This window comes from Pinus tabuliformis, chromosome 5_2 (genome assembly GCF_031772625.1).
Source record: "Pinus tabuliformis cultivar Carrire ecotype Pingquan chromosome 5_2, CPIR1, whole genome shotgun sequence".
Classification (NCBI taxonomy): Eukaryota; Viridiplantae; Streptophyta; class Pinopsida; order Pinales; family Pinaceae; genus Pinus; species Pinus tabuliformis.
In genome coordinates, this window is record NC_142306.1 from 613,362,987 (window position 1) to 613,367,117 (window position 4,131).

Genomic DNA, 4,131 nt, shown 5'->3' on the forward strand with positions numbered 1-4,131 from the left:
TGCCACCATGTTCCCTCCCAAAAAATGTTGTGCCTGGAGCCCAGTAGACGCATCACTGCTCGTAGTGCTCAGGAGCACGAGTATTTCAAAGATCTAGGTTTTGTACCCTGACCCGTATATTGGCTGTGGGGATAAAAAGATTATTGGCCTGTTGTAGCGTAGCCTGCATCATCTCACTAGTGAGTTTCTCTTTGGAGACTAGTAAAATAGATGGAAACCTGTATAAGTAACATGATCAAGTATACCATGTTTAAAAAAAAATTATTTTGCCACTTTTGCTAAGGATTTGCACCATTGGTGTAGCTGGATTGTGGTGGTTCTAGTTCTTCAAGACTATTGAACAAAACTTTATTTGGAAATTAAGTTGTTTACGATTATCAAATATGACTGATCATTTGAAATTCTTTGCCATTTGTTGTTAGTAAACATCAATGTAACAAAGAATAGATCCAAGCAAAAACAAGAGAGCACTTACTTTTTAAATCATTCCATCTGCCCACATCACTTCAATATCCCCGTTTTTGAGACCTATAATATTCTCAATCGAGGATAAATCTGATTCTTCGATATCCATACCTACTTTAGCCTTACACCTTCTTGAAGACCCTTGCTGGAAAATTTGCTCTGTAATTTTGGTCTCATTTACACATTTTGGCTTCAGTTCATTTTCTTTATCATCATTAGCTTGATCCTCAAAGGCCAGACCAACCTTATCTTTTTGTCTTTTTTCTCAAAGATCTCTATTCTGAAGATAGCTTTGTTCTAATACAATACTTAGGCTTTGGCTCCATTTCACAATCTTTCTCAATGTTTGAATCATTTTCTATTTTCATACAATTCTCAAGTGATGAGATGTTTTGACACACCTTATCATCAACTGATGATTCAACAACACCAGACACTTCTAGTAGCTTTGCAATAGATGCCAGTCGAATAACAATGTCCCCAATACAATAATTGTAATCTGGGTGCTCAATTAGCTCAATTGTAATCGCAGTGCTAAGTTTTTATCTAAATTCAGTGACTGCAAAAAAATAGAATGGGTGTGGATGGTTTCTAAGGTTGAAAAGGAGATGTCAATATGGTGTAATAGATGGTTATCATCAAGGGGGGTAAGTTAGTGCTGGTGAAATCCCTACTTGAAGCCATACCTATGTACTGAGTGTTTTTTTCCTTTATTCCCAAACGGGTCCTGGAATAGGTAAGAAGACTTAGTTTTAGATTCCTATGGGCTGGGGAAAAACAGAAAAAAAAATAATATTCCTCGGGTCTCATGGAAAAAAACTGTTGTTCCTAAAGAGCTATGAGCATGGGACATTTAAAATCTCCATTGCTTGGAAAGAGCCCTGGCTGCTAAATATGTCTAGAGAATTATAGAAGGGAAGGGCTTATTGAGAAAGGTGGTGAGTTGGAAGTACATACAACCTATGTCTACTGAGGATTATATAAGATCTCCAAATAAATCTTACAATAAATCTTCAGTGATTTGGAAGGCGATGGTGTTGGCCTTTCCGCTGATTGGAAGATAGTTGGTTCGAGCTTTGGAAGGTTGGGGGTGGCAACAACACAAGGCAGGGGGATAATCCTTGGCTACTTATAACCCATAATCCTTCTTTATATTCTCCCTTTGACATAAAATGCATGCTCCCATAGCCCAAACATGATAAGGCACTAATCTTTCCTTTCATCCACCGCCTCAAAACATAGAATCCTTTTTTTTTTCCTTTTTTGTTTTCGTTTCCATGCAATAACAGTACTTATTTTTCCACACAGGAAATGATTGATGTGCCATTGCTATACATTTTTGGAGCTTTCATTCCGGAAACAATGATTGCAGTGCTTTATTATTTTGATCACACCGTTGCATCCCAACTTGCCCAACAAAAGGAATTCAACTTAAGAAAACCTTCTTCATACCATTATGACTTACTGTTCTTAGGATTTTTGGTATGCAAATTACCTCAGTATATCTATCTATCTATCTATCTATATATATATATATATATATATATATATATATATATATATATATATATATATATATATATATATATATATATATATATATATATATATATATATATATATTATTTAGAACTATGTTGTAATTTTTGTCAGAGTTCATGTTTAGGTTCAACTGTCATTGGCTACCCTATTCTGGAAGAGCTCTTGCTCTCCTGAAGACATGTTCATCTAACTCTTCGTTCTTTGTTTTCACCTCCATAAAAAATCTCTAGTGGATTCATAAATTTTCCTTTTATTGTGGCAAACTAATTTATGTGGTCTTGTTGGCATACCTCCTTCAAATGGTGTTATTCCTAAATCTCCCATGCACACGAAAAGATTAGCTACCCTCAAACATCAGGTACCAATATATTGGAATTATCAATTGCAACTTCTCAGGGAAAAGACACAATTCAGACATTTTATAGATGAGTAACTTACAAGTACTTTTGTTGCAGTTGCTGCTTAGCAAGTTAGTGACAACAGTCTAGAAAAGTATGTAGAAAAATTCAACCTTAGGGAAATTATACGGAAACATGCAAGAAGCTTATGAGCAAATGCAGACCCCACCGGTTTATCAGCCTCCACCTTCCTTGGTAATGGTCTTATTTTTGAGTTTGGGTGTTTCATTTTATCTAATTTTCCTCTCCCTTTATTTATTTGTCTTGTCATGTCCCAACCATTTGTGCAGGAACTTAAGGAATTGAAAGATACCACAATTCAGTTGGCCACAAGTACTGGGAATATGGATGCCCAAGTTGATGAATCAATTTTTAATGTTGACAAGGATGTGGATGACCTGCTTCCTGTTGAGGTGAAAGAACAACGATTGAGTAATTTTTTGCAATCTCTGATGGCGGTTGGCTGCCTTACAGCAATGCCCATCATTAGAAAAATCCCAACTTCTGTGCTTTGGGGTTAATTTGCCTTCATGGCCATAGAGAGTTTGCCAGGAAATCAATTTTTGGAAAGGATATTGTTTCTTTTCACTACTCCAAGCCATAGATACAAGTATGAACTTTATTCAAACTATAATGTGATTGAATTTAATGCTTGTAATATAGTTTTCAAAGCTTATCATGTTGAACTGATGGTTACAGAGTACTTCAAGAGTGTCATGCTACATTTCTTGAAACGGTGCCTTTCAAGACAACTGCCACTTTCACCATTTTCCAGACATGTTATTTTCTGGCATGTTTTGGTATCACATGGGTGCCTATAGATGGTGTTCTCTTCCCACTATTGATCATGTTGTAACTTGTTAGTCCCAGCGAGGCAGTATATCCTTCCCAAGTTTTTCAAAGGAGCACATCTTCAAGAATTGGATGTAGCAGAGTATGAAGAAGCCCCTGGAATGCCATGCAATATAACAGTGAATTAAAGACACATATCAAACAAATTTTAAAAATATTACTCAATTCTATTTCATAAGCCTTGTAGCATGAACAATAATAAATTTAACTGTAACATATATTGATTGTACGAAGCTGGAATTCAAGGGTTCGGACTAGGAAGCATGGGGACAGGTGCAAATCATGGTGAAGTTTTGGATGAGATGATTACATGAAGTCGCGGTGAGGTGAAACACACATATAGTCCACGGATAACTAGCTCGAGTGATTGCACACCAATTCATGGATCTGAGTCTGCATTAAGTCCCCAAATTGCAGAAGCTAAACAAATATATAGCCCCCGTATAAGTGAGATCAGACATACACATAGCCCTCACAGAGGGGAAAATCATTCAGGCATTCCTCTGGTTAGTCAAGGAAAAAATATGAGTCCAAATGCATCTGGTTTGAGGCCACTTAAACCAACTTCCAATTAGGTGTTTGGAGTCTAAATCCTCGGCCAGTAATCTTTCCCTTCAGTGAGCATATCTTATGTTGAATAGTACATATTTCGTTGGCTTATCGTTATTTAATCATTTTGCCATAAGTCACTCAGTTGTATTTGGTGTGTCTTCACAAAGAACCTCTGTCCATCTCAAAGGACAGGGTAGACCATATAGTGCGTGTAAAAAAATGTAATGGAAGTTGAGCTTGAAGTATTTCTGTTTTCTTGTAGCATGAAATATATTATGTCAGTCTTGTGGTTCTGTAGACCCTGGGCATGCCAAATAAACAT

At 36.5% G+C, this 4,131-nt stretch overlaps 1 pseudogene; it reads left to right on the forward strand.

Annotated features, from left to right (window-relative positions):
* The first annotated feature begins 1,776 nt into the window (after nucleotides 1-1,776).
* On the forward strand, nucleotides 1,777-3,832 carry LOC149160520 (putative boron transporter 2; annotated as a pseudogene).
* Nucleotides 3,833-4,131: the final 299 nt, after the last annotated feature.